This window comes from Coloeus monedula, assembly GCF_965178545.1.
Source record: "Coloeus monedula genome assembly, chromosome: 16".
NCBI lineage: Eukaryota > Metazoa > Chordata > Aves > Passeriformes > Corvidae > Coloeus > Coloeus monedula.
The window spans coordinates 15,542,916-15,558,140 of record NC_138796.1 but is presented as its reverse complement, the minus strand read 5'-3'; the positions used below and the strand labels follow the sequence as shown (position 1 = coordinate 15,558,140).

Below are 15,225 nucleotides of genomic sequence, written 5' to 3'. Positions count from 1 at the left end.
GCCCTGCTTTAAAACCTGCAGTAAAACCCCACGGTGGGTGGAGTTGGGAGAGGAAGGGAGCTATAAATAGGTGGAGGATAACCTAGCTAAGTCGGAGTGATCTCCGAGACTGTCTGGTCTAACTGGGCTGCTTGGCTGTGAGTGCTGCGTGAAATCGGATTTCTCCAGGCAAAGCAGTAAATCCTTCTCCTCAGGGTCACCCTCATGCCAGGTGAGAGCAGCCAATGAATGCTTTTGAAGGGGGAGCGTTGACCAAAGGTGGGGAGAGGGAGAACCAGTTTGAGAACAGGAGTGGCGGCAGCCCCATGCAAAGCACGTAGGTGCTCACCATGCTGAGCCCCAAAACGCCTTTGGCCAACACTAAGCAAATGAGGAGCCTCCAAGAAGTCAAGGTGAGAATGGCAACTACACCCCAGCAAGGGAAGGGGGCAATTAAAGAAGAAGAAAGCCTCTCTGGAAGCACTCGTCCTTACTGTTGAGGAATTTCTGCCACTGGGCAGGGAGATGCCCCAAGAGATGACCTGCAGGCACCTGGCTGAACAGGGGAGCCTTCAATCACTAAAAGGGAGCTGCCAAGAGTTCCTCTGTCTTGGCAGGAGGGAGCAGGATTTTTCCTCTAATTAAAAAAGCACTGCTTCCACCTATCTAATCTGGAGAGGAAGCAACAATGTGAACAGATTGAAGTGTCTTGAGAAGGGTGGATCTCACTCATGGAAATTACCAGTTAAGCACCTTAGCAAGATGCTGAGTTTGGATTTCGGTTTTCTGCCCCTCGCAGCTGCAATAATTACCAGGTTTGAACTGATGCTGTATAACTGCTCCCAAAACATTGCTTCCAAAATAAATCCGGGTTTGATCTCACCACCCCCAAGCCCCTCACAGCCACTTGCCCTGATCTGTGGTACGTGATGCAGACCCTTCCTCAAATTCCCCACCCTGAGCAGCAGGCATGTACAGCGTGTGCAGGACAGAAAAGCTGTCCCATGGAGCCCTCCTGCTGCCAGGACAGCAAAGCAGCTGCCTGGATGCTTCCAGATAACCTTATTCCTCCACATCAGTGAGCAGTGCTGACCCTTCAGGCCCCAGCTCTCATGTCACAGTGGAGCAGGCAGGAAGGGTGGGATCTACCCAACCCCCCCTTCCTTCCCTCCAGTTTCAAAGTAGGTTTTGGCTCTGAAGAGAGCAAAAAAAGGAAAGAAAAAAAAAAAAAAAGGGAACTAGCCCACGTGTTTCAATGCATCTAGGAAGTTGCAGGATCAACTTTTCCTAGCATCAGCCCCAAGCTCTTCCCTTGGCACGCAGCAGGAAGAAGAGACAGAGGTCCCTTGAGCTGCTGCAGTCACTGAGGAAACAGTGAGGCAAACTCACCCCAGCTGGTCCCACGTGCCCCTCCTTGTGATGGGATACCCCCACACTCCTTTTCCTAGTAATTTATTGATCCATGTGGCACGAGCCAGCTTTGCTCCTGCTTGAATTTTCCAGCCTCTCTTGGTTCTCAGCCTTGCAAACTCAGGGACAAAACTTTGCCACTTCATTAATTCCTCCACTCCCCAACCTATAAATCAAGTCAATTCTGAGCTACTCCCTTGCTCCAGGGAAGATCCAGGAATGAAAATACCATCAGATGTACTGAACTCCAGGCAGCTCTGGTCTGATGTGTGGGCCAGCAGCTGGCCCAGGAGAAGGCACGCCATGTACCTGAGGGAAATACATCCCTCAAAGCTGTGCCCAGAGGAAGCTGCAGGAGACTTTCTTCTACGATTGAAGCAGAAGTACCAGCCCTTCTCCTCCCTCTGCTGTGGGAGCTCCTCTGCCTGTGGGCTGACTAAGATCCACAGAATGTCCTGACTTGGAAGGGACCCATAAGGATCATGAGTCCAACTCCTGGCCCTGCACAGGACTCCTCAACAATCCCAACCCATGTCTGAGAGAGTTGTCCAAACACTCCTGGCTTGAGGCCATGACCATTCCACAGGGAGCCAGATGTGCTGGGACCTGGTACCACCCTCACCAGCCAAGGAGGAGCTCTCTGCCTTCAGTCCCATGTAACCTGCTGCTGGCAGGGAGAAACCAGGACTCCTGAAGAGCTCTCATCGTCCAGTGCCCACACCCAGCCCTGGAGGAGCAACCTCCTCTCTGGGGACTGCAGGATGCAACTCACACCCTTCAACTCCAAGGAGCTCAGAGGCAGCTGGAGAAGCTGGGGCTGAGTGGGGACATCGAGCTGGAGACAACCACTTCAGAACTTCAGACATCCTGAAGGGCCCCTCACCAATCCTGCCTCCATGCACAGCAGATCTCCCCTGAAGGAGGCACATGCTCAGGGGGGCCAGGGTAAGCAGGGGATGGTGTGTGGGGCTGGGAAGGTACACAGCACGAGACATGGCAGCCTAAGAAGGTTATAAAGTCACTGAGCAGGTTAGGCATGGCATAGCTAAGGATGCAGAGTGGAGTGTCTGATGGTGTCAGGCCAGCCAAGGAAGGGAAAGGAGCTGAAGCATTTGTGTGATGCAGCCAGCCCCAGCTCCAGGCAGGGCGGCAGGACCTGAGGATGCACAAAACCAAGCACCAGCACCAAGAAGAGCATGGCTGGAATTCAGCAGGCTGAGATGACCCTGGGAAAAGAAGTAACCCCAAGAGAGGAAGGGCAAAATCCCCTCTTTTTCCACAAGGCAGCAGGGGAAGAGCAGACAAGCAACAAGACACCCACATCAGGCAGACACAGCACTGAAATCCAAGCTGCAAACGCCGACACAACGAGAGCTCCACAGCTCAAGAGCAGCAAGAGCAAGAGAGCTGGAACACTCTGTGCTGAGCAGGTATCGTGCACACAGCTGGGGACAAGACAAAGTTTTGCTGCTCCTTCTCCCTGCCCTCACCTGCCAAGCCAGCCCAAATGCTGCAGTCTTGTCAGCAAGTTCCAATTCCTTGCAAAGCTTCTGGCAGGGAGGGGTGGGAAGGCACCTCCAAGGACAGACTGAGGCAGAGGTGTAACAGGAGGGATGGGACAGTGGTTGGCACATTCAGCTGGGATGGAGGAGGCTTTTTCAGCCCTCGTGCTCCACCACAGAGCTCCCCGTGGTTCTGTGACTCAGAAACCTCTGCCTTACCTGCCAGGGCCAAGGAGTCTTCAGGTGTGACAGGCAGTGTGCAAGCACTGCAGATGGGAGGACACACAAAAGGGAGAAGGGGGAAACTCACCCACCCAAATGTTTTTTCTGGGGCAGAGGGCTGAGGGAAGAGAGTCAGATATTCTGGCCTTGGAGAAAATTGAGGGGACAGGAAGCTATATGTGAACTGTTTTCCAGATCCTGGTGAGAAATAAGGCTGATACACCACTTGCAGAGATATCATTAGCTGAAGTGAACTGTCTGGAAGCAGATTTCCAGATGGGCTCTTAATGAGGTAACAAGATAATTGAACCTGGAGTCCTAGACCAGGACAGAACAGGATCTCACGCTCCATGCTACAAAGTCCAGAACAGCAGCACATGTCTCTGGCCTCAGACACCAACATGCAAAGGCAAGCTTGAGGGTCTTTACCTTCTTTCAGCTGCCTTGAAACTGGTTCTGGCCCAACTTTAGCCCAGAAGAAACTCACACGCAGCAGCTGAGTTGGGCTAAGCTGCATTTAATGCCCAACACTGACTCTTCAGAAGTATGCAGGCAGAGGAAGAGGTGTCCAAAGCCTGAAGTGATAGATTGACAGGAAAAGTAGATGTATTGCAGAGCCAGCTTAGCCACAGAGCAACTACCATCAAAGTCTGAACAAAGTTTCCTCTTCTCCCTTGCACTGGACACTGTAAACCAGTGACAGATAATCCAGGGAGCTACTGGAAATCTATCCCAGTCACTTTGAGAGAGGGGATTACACAGATCTGAAAGGGCAATCAACATCTTAATCATAAGCTGCAGGGAGAAAAAGAGGAGAAGCAGGAAGGTTTTTTCAAAATAAGGGTTAAGTTCAAACCTCATCTCCATTGACAACTGCGAAGCAGTTTCTGAACAAGCATGAAAATGGCAACCAGGGCACTGCTGCAGAAGGGTCTGAGTGCACACACGTTTAAGAAAACCCACACAATGAAATCCCTGCAACCCCAGTGCTCTATTATGTCAATTAACTCTGCTCCAGTGAAGTGCAACGAGCCGCGTGCGTCCCGCAACTCCCGGCCAATTGTGGGTGACTCCGGAGCGTCACCACGGCGTGGGTGGGCTGGCAGGGCCCTCCCAGCACCAGCAGCGAGGAAATGCCACAGAGAGACTCACAGGAGAAGGAACAAAACAACACAAGCCACAGCATCCAATCTCGGGAAGCTTTACCAGCAGATCTCATTTCCAGATCTTTTCCTCCCCGTGTTCATAATCCTTGCAGCAGAGTTCTGTCATCCTACTCAGCTCACAGGCTGCCCCAGCTACAAAAGATGTCAGGCTGAAAAATCACCTCGACAGACTGCCTGCTGAGACCAGTTGCATTATAAAAACAGGAAGCTCTTGCCTGCCTGCTCCCAATATGCTATGGATTTAATGGGAAGGAGCATACGCAGGGATGCTTTGCAGTAAGAGCACACACATGGGACTCTTGCCAGGAAAAATGCATCTTGAGTAACACATGTGCTCTTAGTTTCCTCTTTTTTCAGAAAGGTTTAACTACACTCTGAGCTACCCAGCAGCAATAAACCACTTTTTTCCCCTCTTTCTCACTTATAGCAGAGTGTTGCTTGGTAAACAGCAGATCTTCCTGTCTGAGGCTGTGCCAGCCTGTGCTGAACAGAACTGTTGTTATTGCACATTCACAGCTAGAGATAAACATGAATAAGAGCCACGAGTAAGAGCCAGGCACTGGTTCTTCAGTACACTGCTTTATCAGGTTCCCCTTGATTCAAATGTTTCTGACATCCCTCCCTCCTGAAGGGGCAAGATGGCACAAGTAGCAAGGACAAACATTAAAAAAGAAGACAGAAATGACAGCAGCACAAAAAGTGCTCTTCTGTACTCGCCAATATTCACAAACTGTGCAGCTCACAGCTCCACCTGCACACGAAACACTCAAAAGCACAACAAGGAAACAAACGGGCCCAGCCAACCCAACCTGCCCAAATGGGAAAACAAAGCAGCCTTCAGCACATTTCTCAGGACAAATCTCCACCCAGGGCCACAACTGCTGCAGGACATAAAGGTTACAGAGAACCAGGGAAGGAAAAAAATGTGCAAGTCATCATCTCATCTGCAAGCTGACACTCTGCAATGACACAGGCACAACAAACCAACCCAGGAAAAGTGAACACTGGAAGTGTGAGGAGGGTTTCTAACCTTTCCAAGAGCAGATCTCTGGACCAGCTGCTCCAGAAGCACTGAGGAAAAAAGCACAGCAAGAATTCCAACAATTAGTTCCTGGACAAGTTCATGACCTGCAAGAGATGACTGCCCATCTTCAGCAGCACGGAACTGGACCTGGTGACCCATGAAGTTCCTTCCCCCCCCCAATCACTCAGCTCCTCAAATTCATAGAGGCCCAGACATAGCACAAACACGAGGTCATTCCCAAAAGGACAGCAGGGATTGTATCCTCAGATCATGCTAAGCTGACAGATAAGCAGATGAAGAGCTGGCCACTGCAGAAGGGAGGGCAAGAGAATTGCAGCAAGAAATAGTCTCACAGCCAGTGAAAACTCAGGGCACAAACTTGGAAAGCAAAGTCTGAGGGGCAGGAGGTGGAGATGTCCCCTGAGCACACTGTCCCCAGACACTCCAGCCACAGCTTTAATGCTAACACAGATTAGACAGACAGTAAATATATAATTTGCCCAAGCCACATCCAATCACATCCCTTCCTAGAGACAGCTCCAGTCCTCACTGCAGTGCCCTACCCAAGCCACACAAGCAGCAGCACCTGGGTGTCTCCTTCTGCCATTTTCATGCAATTTGGCCTTCCCTGGCTTTCATCAGGCACCACGTCCCAATTTCCAACCAACTGGCCTAGATTTAAGCCAACACATCTCTGGCTCTGCCTCAGGCAAGCGCAGAGGTGGGAGAAGCCTGACAGACAACGGTGTCATTTGGCATTTCCATCACAAACAACCAAGGGATAAAAGCACAAGAATTGCTGAGAGCTGCACAAGAGGCTCCTGCCTTCCCCAGGAGCACAGGGAACCAGGGGAGAACAGGGAAGTGGGACAGACTCGGGGGGGGAGAGAGAAGTTCTTCTTCTACAATCACAGAATCACAGTGGTTTGGGTTGGAAGGAACCTTAAAGCCCAGCTCCTTCCACCCCCTGCCACCTTCCACTGTCCCAGGTTGCTCCAAGTCCCATCCAACCTGGCCTTGAACACTTCCAGGGATGAGGCATCCACAGCTTCTCAGAGCAACAGGGAAGCACAGTTCAGCACAATCATTTAATGCAAAAGCACTGCATTACCACTTACCCCTCTCCACCTCCAGGTGACCCCTGAAAAACACATGAATCCTTCTGCACACTGATGTGGCAGCCCTGCCAGTGCTTCTGTTTGGAGGCTACACTGTATTGAAATGATAGGTGTGGAGTAACACCTGGTACAATGAAGTGATACAAACAAAACAGTGCCTGACACCGCCACAACCCTCCCCTCTCCTCACCAGAGTGGTTTTACTGGCTCACTGTCTCCATCACAACCAGCTCCTCTACAGCTACACCAGTACAGCTGGAATTGTAGGATGTGTTCAATTACACACACCTTAAGCAATATTTTCTGGGAACAGTCATTTGAACAAACACAATGGTCATATGAGGAAAAGGCTGTACTCTGAGAGGGCTGAAACACAATGCAGATGGTTTGAGTAATGGTAGAGCAAAGGCAGCCAGGCCACCTGTGGTACCTCCAGCATGGGGAGGGAGCTGGGCTTTAACCAAGGGCTGCTGGCTGCATCCTGAACCAAAAGGGCAGATGGAGAGGAGATCATGTTACTGGAGTCACTCCCAAATGCCTTGCAAGACACATCCAGCTGCCTGAGCCTTGTGTGGTGCTGCAGACCCCCAGCCTCCCCTCCAGCAGGATCTGCTCACTAAGACATGGCAAGGTCAGGCAACAGGAACAAGGGCAGTAGCTTTTGGAAGACGTTCCAAGGCTGCATCAAAACAGATCCAAGAGCAGGAATGCCAGCTCATCCCTCTCACCCCTGAGAACAAGCCATGGTGCAGATCTGACCAACACCTGCCTGGTGACAGTCACCACTCAAACACCACAGTGCTCATGGCCCGGCCTCACTGACCAAAGCTCTAAGAGGTTCCTGCAGACCTTCTGCTGTGGCTGGACATGAACATCACACAGAGACTCCAGCTAGTCCATAAACATCCAGGCAGACCAGATGGGCCAACATACAGCAAGCACTAGTGTCCATCTGATTAATCCAAAGCCCCAACCTGGATGAGGCCACGTCAACCTGGAACATTTGAATCCAAGGACAACACCATCACACACTGCAAGCGTATCCTGAAGGTCCAAGCTCAGACTGGCTTCCCACCACCTCGTTCTGCCTCCACAGCTCAGGCACGTGAGGCACAACACAGTCACCTCTCTGTCCCAGTGGGCTGGGAACTGCCACGGCTCTGTGGTTACTGCAGGCAAAGCTATGCAGAGTTCCTTAATTTATTGCCCTGCCCTTGCACTGCCTCAAACACACCCTGGGACAGTCATGCAGTTTCCACTACTTAAGATTGCGAGGTGCTGGAAGACCCCACAATTTCTCTTCCACTCTCACAGTTTCTTCTTCACCATAAGAAAACCAGAGGACATCAGTATCCCCACGCATTTGAGCACACAGCCTTCACACAGACGGCATGGAAACACTCAAAGAAGGAATTCAAACAAGGAAGAAAGACAAGAACGAGAGGCATGAGAGACACGAAGCGAGGTAACTGTGCTCACAAACCAGAGGAGAGAAGGTCTCCTTCCTTCCAGCCCCTCCCAGCCCAGCCCAGAGCCAGCTGAGTCAGAAAAGCCTCTCACCCAACACAATTCCTGCTTGGCAGGTCCAGTGCCAGTTGGTGTAGAGTCAGCCTGGTGTCCCTGGACCCGAGCGGCCGCTACTGGCACCCACTGAGTGGCCTGGCTGGAGGAGCATGCTAGAAGGTCCCTGCACCAAGCACTGGGAGCACACCAAGCCAGGAAGGAGAGGCTGCCGTCCCAAGCTGCTGGACAGAGAGTGAAAAAAGGCACATAAGAATAAATGACTGCTGAGACTCCAGGCCCATCAGCATGGCACCAGCAGAGATAACCAACCTCACATTTTTGGTCCCTCAATCAGCATCCCCTTGAACTCCAGTTCGCGGAGGGCTCTGCACTTCCTATGACATCCAGCTGGGGCTTGGTCCCCCCTGGAGACAGCTTTTGGGTCAGCTCAGACTCTTCACTCGTGCTCTCAGAACCCTTGGCAGTGCCTTTATGGTTCCGTGCCCACCACAGGCCTCACTCCCTGCCGGCGGCCGCTGCTCAGCATCCTGGTGCGAGCTGTCATCGGAGCAGGGAACGCCACACCTCGGGAGCACAGCGGGATGGAGCACAGCAGGATCGTGTGGAGAAGGACTCTGGACAGCTCTCAACAATTAGCAACAGGCCAGGATGTCCCGAGGGGCCGGATGGGAACGCAGTGATGTCTGGCGGGGCACGCTGCCTGAATGTTCAAATACAGAAACAGATGTTAATTACTCTGCATAGCCAGGACACCATTAGCAGTTACATCTCCTGGAGATTCTGAAGTACAAATTCCTCTGATTATGCCAAACGTGCCCATCCCACCCCCAGAAGCCATGACGTTTGAGTAGTTGCCTCGGCAAACCTCCCTCCTCCGAGATACTTCCCCTTCCTCCTTCATATTCTCTACTCTCAAAACAATCTGTTCTAAGGAAATTCCTGCTTTGGGAAACTGCTGCCTCCTTTGGGATGGGCTTTTAGCAGATGGAGGCAACATGAACCCTTGTCCATAAGTGTCTGGCTCTCCAGCACATTCTTACTTCCTCTATTTTAGGTTGGGGAGGGAGCACAAAAATAAGGATTCAGCTGGCACCATGTGATCACTGAGTCTCTTTAGGAGCATGGCAGAGCAAGAGACTCCATTCTGCCCCCTCACCTTGCTCATCATCCCCACAGCCACACCATCAGATGCAGCATGGTACCCTTGGGGTAGGTGATGGTGAACTCACAAAGAGCTTTTCTCTTCCAGCACTCCCCAGCACTGACAATTCCAGGCTGCAGGGAAAAGACGCCCTGTGGTGAACACCTGGACAGGTGCTGCTAATGGAACCAGAGCAGCAAAGGGAGGGTGTATGGAATGGGTAAGGGACACCACTGGGGGACCAGTAATGAGTAGATAAGGATTCAGGAACCCTTCAGGTTCAAAAGGACCACCCTGATCCTTTTAGACCAAGGATCTGTGCAACTACACAGGGAATTCCAGGCCCACAGCACCTCCAAGGCACTCACTGAGCTGCTCCCGCACTGGAAAGGCAGGAGATTCAGGAGAGCCAACGAGGGAGTGAGACCAACACCAGCAGACAGAGCACCCCCCAAGTGCCACATCACATCATTTTCCTTGCAGGAGATGTGTTCACATGCCATGGGATAGGAAGGGAAAGCACTCAGCATCCAGCAGCTCAGCAAAATCTGCTGGGCTGGGCTGGAATTCCAAGGACTTCCCCGAGCTCTGCCTGCCGGCCAGAGTCTGCAAGAAGGAGACTGACAAGGGCGAGCTGGAGAGCAAGACCTTGACCACATCAGTGCTGCAGCCTCTGTGGATTGTAGAGCTGCCACAGGAGAGCACAGAGCTCAGCACACACAGACCCTGGTGCTGTGCTTCCACTTCCACGGACCAGCACAAACACAGGGGATCTGCTGCCCAGCAAAGTTGTCCGTGAGTAACTTTCTCTGCAAACCTTTTCGTCACAGGAGCAGAAGGACACAAGTTGGGAAGCTGCCTGTGATACCCTCAGTAAACTGAAATCACCTGGGCTGAGACTGGGAACAAGATGCTGAAGGGGAAACGTTGGTGTCACAGGAAGCACCACATCAGAAATGCAGCTGGGCAGCATCACTGGAGGGGACAACAGCTTTTTGTAAGGTCTTGGTCTCTATTTCACCAAATTGAGAATGCATTGATAACCCTGAGGTTTGGCAAGGGCTGGGGCAGGACACCAGCTCAGTGCCCTGACACGGTGTCACTGTCACCGTCCCTGATGCTGAGCCTGCTCAGGCCCACAGTACTCCCTACAAAAGGGGCTGCACTGCAGGAACAGAAAAGCTCTTTCTTTTTTTATGAACACTCATTAGAGTTTACACTGCTGGCAAAGTGTGGAGGCACGCATTTCTGGAGGAACAGAGATATGGTTCCAACACTGGTTTTAATGTGCAAGCCTAAAGACTCGGCTTCAGTTTTTAGAAATCAAACTTGATCATCTCAAGCTGGCAAAAATAGCCCCATGTTCCCTTGAGTTATTTTCTTTTCAAATAGGCAGGGTACAGCACAATAGGAAATATCAGCAGTTATGTATTCAACCTCCAGAAACCCAACGGGCCAATTCCAGCAACCCATGGCAGTTTTCCAATCCTCCCTGATCTATTTGCTGGAGTTAGCCTGAAAAGCAGGCTGCCCCCGAGCCATTCAGCAAACTCCACGTCCCGCTAATTACATCAATATAAATGTATTATCTTGGCTGTCAAACACGGGCTGCCTGAACAGGACAAGGCTCTGCCATGGAAATGCAGGAAAACAATTGCTCTTTCTGCTGGTGACACATTTCTTTGGATCCTATTTCCTTGCCAGGGCTCCCCCTTCTCCCTTCTGCCCGGGCACCAGGGTACCAGCGTTTTTTTCTTCCAGAGCGAGAGGAAATGGCACACAAAAACCCTCCTCATCTTTTAAGCAACAGAACACCAACGAATTTTTGGGAACACCACTGGCATTTCCTATCAGCCAACCCGAGAGCCGTCAGCACACGGGGAAGGGAGCTGTGAGGGCAAGAGTTAAATGTCTCTTGTGAGCAGGCAGCAGCTCTTCTGCCTCTCTTGGCTTCCTCAGCTGCCATTGCTAAATGCAAGGCAAGTGTCAACACTCCAAACAGCAAATGTGACAGAAATTCGGAGCAGCCAGCTCCTGCTCCTCCCTGCCCAGCTCGGTGACTGTGGCCTGGAGAGGAGGGAGTCTCTCAGGAAGGCTCCAACAGCAACCAGCAAGGCTGAGACAAACACAGGCAGATCCAGAGGCTTCCAGGGAGCAGGGAGGGAGCTCGCTTCGCTCCAGAGAGTGGGATTATGACGGAAAATGAGGAGGAAGCCACTGACTCACCTGTCCCACCCGCGTAAGCAGCTTTCCCACTGAAAGCTGCACTGTGACCTTGCTCAAAGCCCCAGGTTCCAGCAAACTGGGGGCTCACAAGGTTCCCCCCAGCTCTGGGCACTGGGAGAGAGCCATGGTGGCAGGACACTGGGCTGACACACACTTTCCAAATCCACCTCCTCTGACCGCAGGCAGCCACAGGCCCTCACTCCAGCTTCCCTTTGCTTCATAAAAACCCTCACTTGGAGAACTGCCACAGGGTCTGGTCCTTCCCAGACCCCTCTGCTCATAGCAAGGGTCAGAACGAAACCAGAAACAACCAAGCCTGGATTCAGATGAAGCAGGAAGATGGGAGGAAAAAAGCATTTCTCCACCTGGGAGCAGATGATGTTCCTGCCAGCAGGGATCAGCACGACCATGGACACACAGCACAGGCTGAGTCTCTCTCTAGATCTCACGTGCCAGCAGTGCAAACTTGGAAAGCTCCCACAAAACCTCTGGGACAGAGGAGAGCAGCATGTTTTCCATGAGTTAAAGCCAACTGCACTCAGCTGGCTGAGAGAAGACCAGGCCCGTGGCCACTTCCCTCTGCAAAGCCAGCGGAATTCCGAGTAAAGATAAAGGGAGCCCAGAGCAAAGATAAGGGGGAGCAAGCCAGGAGAGTGGGGGGTAATCAGTGCATCTGCCAAGGGCATGCAGGCTCCTCCATGGGGTCACCCAGCCCTTCCACCACCACGAGACAGCTCTGAGTCTGGGCATGACGCCTGACCTTTTTTACGTGCAACTTTAGCACTTTTGAGTTGTTTTCCAAGATTTATTCCGATTCAGGAGACACCGTGCCTGGCCCACGCCTCCAGTTCCCTTATGCACCAAGTCATCAGGCTGGAGGAGGCTGCTCTCCCTCCTGCCAAAGCAACCGGGCTCAGCAAACCCAGCCAGTCACATCAAACCTTCAAAGGCCTCTCCAGCCATTCAACCCCTCCCGGGGAAGGGAGCAATGTTGGGTCTTGCCTTCTGCCTTCAACTGCTAAAGCCTTGGACACGAACAGAAGCTGATGCAACTTGAAACGAGTTAATATCCCCACATACATAAAATCAGGGTAATTTGAATCATGCCTCGGACATGTTATGTTCAGCCAGAGCTCAGCCCTGCTCTGGTTCACTCAGGGGCACAAGCCAGACTGCTCAGCAGGATCTCAAAAAATGGCCAGACAAAAGCCACCAGCAGAATCTCAGTGTCACAGGCAGCCAGTCTGTCACAGCAGGTCTGCTCCAGTTTAGGGAAGAGCACACAAGTCTCTCCGAGTCCCGATGAAAACGCACAAAGCGTGGCAAGATCCCTGCATTCAGAGCCGCAAAGCGCCACACTCTGGGATCTGCACCCCTCACCTCCACCTTGGCTCCCTCCAAACACATCTCCTGGTCTCCATCAGCTCCTGACCGACCCACAGCAGTGCAGCACTGTCCTGCACCAGTACCCCAGGCCACGTGCAGTGAGCAATTCCCAGATAACCTTCTGTCCGACCATGAGAACCCACCCAGCCGCATCCCGGGCCTGCAGGCCTACAGAGCGCCAAGCTTCAGTGAGATTCCCAGCTGAAAAAACGCTTGGAGGAAACAGTATGACATTTCGAACACAACGTTCACATTATCCCATCTCCTCTAGCAGGCCCACGGATGATCGCCCGAAACAGTCGCTTTCTGGTGCCTGGGGGGATGTACCCCAGGAGCAGAGAGAGCTCAGCAAATGGAGAGGCTGGCAAGTACAGAGCTTTTTCCATCCTCTAAGACTCCTGCATCCAGGACCCGGAGGCTGAGATGCTTCAACTGCAGCTGAGCTGACATGCAGCAAAATCCAGGGGTCTTGATGAGACACTGGGACGCCAACAGCCTTAGGATGTTCAAGACCCAAGGATAAGAGCCAGCCAAGTGATTCTAAAGGGCAAACTCGCAGAGGCTTGAGAAACTCCGCACACAACCCTGCTCAGCCCCACCACGGGTGTCTAAGCTGGAGGTGAGAGTGCAGAGCTGAAGGACAGGCAGCCTGGGCTGCTGGGGGCTCTGCCGTGCTCCAGCCCGGAACCGGCACTCGGCGGTGCCAAAAGCGGGGCTCCCCTGCCCGCGGGAGGATTCGGGAGCTGCGATCTGCCCGCGCGGGGCGCAGGACGAAGGCGGCTCAGGCACTGCAGCCTAAGGCGGGCAATCACGAAGCCTCCCCGTCCCCCCCGACTGCTGCACGACCCTCAAGCCCATTAAAACCCCTCCGGGCTGTGCGGCCGGGCTGGGGTGCGAGCCGGGCCCCCGCAGCCCCCAGGTCCTCCCGAAGCCCGGGGCAAGGCACCCCGGCCGCCGTACAGCCGGGAGTCGGGACCCCGGCACCGCCCGCCGCCCCCGGGCCGCCCCGGCCTCCAGCCCCCGCTCGGGCCCGCCGGCAACAGGTGGTGCGGGGCGGCCCGGGGGCGGCCGGGCCCAACCGGCGCCTCCGGCCGGGAGAGCCCCAGGCGACCCCCGGCGCGGGCGGGAGCCGCGGCCCGCGGGGCTGCGGCGGGAGGCCCCGGGCGGGCGGCCCGTCCCCGCTCCCTCCCCCGCGCCCCCGCCGCCGCTCACCTGGGGGTGGAGGCGCCGCGCTGCCGCTGTTCCCCCGGGCGGAGCAGCTCGCACCCGCCCCGGCCGCCCCGCCGGCCCTTCCTCCCGCCCGCCCGAGCCCCGCGCCCGCCCTACGCCGCCGCCGTGCGCAGCGCCCCGTCCCGGCCGCGGGCGTGCGGCGCGGAGACAGCGCAGGGACCGTCGTGAATAGCGCGGCGGGACTACGAACCCCGAGGGGCGCCGCGCGCAGGAAGCGGAAGGCGGCGGCCGAGCGGGGCACCGGCAGCGGCGGTTCGGGGCAGGCCCGGCGGAGCCCCGGGCAGGGGCGGTGGTTCGGGACCGAGGGGCCGGCGGAGCTGCGAGCGCGCGGAGGGCGGGGGCCGGAGGGGCCGGTGAGGGACGGTGGGCGCTGTGCGGCGGGAGAGGACTACGACTCCCAGCGTGCCTTGCGGCCCGTGGGGAGAGCGCCGCCCCTCGGGCGGGGGTCGCAGCGCAGGCGGCGGTGCCCTCGGGGGCGGCGGGACCTCCCCGGGCTGAGGGTCCCGGAGGGTCCCGGGGAGTCCCGCTGTGTTCCAGGGATCCCGTGGCTCCCGTCGTCCGGCGGCGCGGTTTGGGAAAGGCGGGTGCGTGGCCCTGAGCCCTCACACGGAGGCTCCGTGCGCCCCGAGCGTCCCCGCCCGCTCCCCTGGAAGGCGCCGCCGTGAGGGGATGGAGGATCCGGGCGTTCCCTGCGAGGATTGGAGCCCGCGGCTGAGCCAACCTGAGCAGAAGCCACTCGTAATTACAGCTCTTAATGACCTGGCGGCACATGAAGCGAAGGTGGAGCCGGCAGGGACCTGCTCGGCGCTGCGGGCGATGTCCTGGGACGGCGGGAGCGGGGCCGGGCCGCGGCCCTCGGGCAGCTGCAGGGGGGGCCTGCACCCCCGCCCAGCCTCGGAGTCCAGACCCACGTCCCGACCCACCCAAGGCCGGACTCGCCAGGTTAAGAAGCGCCTTCAAGCCCTCCCACCCCACGGAGATGAGAGCTGAGAGCAGTTCGTGCAGGGCCGCACTCACCGGGCTGCTCCCTCCTGGAGCCACGAGTGAAAACGGGGAGGGGGTCCCAGATATGACCCAGCCCAGCTGGTCCAACACACGCTTATGGGAAATCAGTGGTCGTTGTTCCAGCAAAAGCAGCATCATTTTAAGCCACCGGTCTTGGAGGGGGATTACTGGCTGCTAAGTGAAACATGACAGTTGCTAAACCGGGAAAATGTTCTCTTTAAGCTGTTGGAGTGTCTCCAAAGGGCACCTCAGGCTTTCTGTGTGGGCAGTTGAGGGGTACTGAGATGGCAGA

At 54.9% G+C, this 15,225-nt stretch overlaps 1 protein-coding gene across 5 annotated transcripts in view; it reads right to left on the bottom strand.

Moving 5' to 3' along the window:
• CAPN15 (calpain 15) overlaps positions 1–13,984 on the bottom strand; it is a 55,897-nt gene extending 41,913 nt beyond the window's left edge. For 2 of the 5 annotated variants that reach the window (XM_082291824.1, XM_082291827.1), the window contains exons 1-3: positions 13,911–13,984; positions 8,255–8,645; positions 7,982–8,163 (exon numbers count right to left, since the gene is read on the bottom strand). The gene's annotated coding sequence lies outside the window, so the exon portion shown is untranslated. Of the gene's footprint in view, positions 1–3,542; positions 3,682–5,309; positions 5,351–7,981; positions 8,167–8,254; positions 8,646–13,910 lie in introns of those variants that run through there. The other 3 variants (XM_082291825.1, XM_082291823.1, XM_082291826.1) reach the window with 3 other exon arrangements.
• Positions 13,985–15,225: the final 1,241 nt, after the last annotated feature.